This window comes from Arachis ipaensis, chromosome B10 (assembly GCF_000816755.2).
Source record: "Arachis ipaensis cultivar K30076 chromosome B10, Araip1.1, whole genome shotgun sequence".
Lineage (NCBI taxonomy): Eukaryota > Viridiplantae > Streptophyta > Magnoliopsida > Fabales > Fabaceae > Arachis > Arachis ipaensis.
In genome coordinates, this window is record NC_029794.2 from 547385 (window position 1) to 548167 (window position 783).

General features: G+C 20.9%; 1 protein-coding gene across 1 annotated transcript in view; it reads right to left on the reverse strand.

Moving 5' to 3' along the window:
• LOC107619865 overlaps positions 1–783 on the reverse strand; it is a 2891-nt gene that overhangs the window by 1266 nt on the left and 842 nt on the right. The gene's annotated exons all lie outside the window — the stretch shown is intronic.

Here is a 783-nt window from a genome sequence, read left to right on the forward strand (position 1 = left end):
GGTTCTATCTTAAAATTATTTAAAAATATTTTTGTTAATAATAAAATTCGAAAATATTATTATCAACGTCAAAATAATTTAAGTATACCTTTAATGATTTATCCTTAATTTTAACAGCTTTGAACAATGTAAATATAATAATAATTAATCCGTCACTATAATTATTATAGAAAATTTGATATAACTCGATCAATGTATTTGAAATTCAATTTGTGTATCCAGAAAATAAACCAAATCTTGAAGTGGAAACTAATAAGCCAAACAACCGCCAGCAAGTATGAACACTACTTTTTCTCAAGTCAAAATCTTTGAGAGAAAAGTGACATGGCTCATTTAATAATTAATTTAATAGTAGTCAATACCATAACACATCTTTTTGAGGATAGGCCGCAAAAATTCTGGCAAAGTTTCCGATTCTCTATTATCTATTTAATACAACAATAATTAAAATAAAAACATTTAAGCAATTTATATATTTAATAGTTAACTATCATATAATATCATTAATACGTACATACAAAATTAATGACAAATATATCAAAAAATATGTAAAACTATATATACTTTATAAAATAATTTTATATGTGCATTAAATTATATAATATTACATCAATAAAAATAACTACATTTTTATATTAATGACATAAATACTTATTCAAAAGAACATACGTGATTGTACGACGGTATAAAATGTTTTACACGGTTAATGTATCAAAATTAAATTCTATATATCATAGTTAATTTTTTATATACATGTAACATTTTTAAATAACATAATTATAT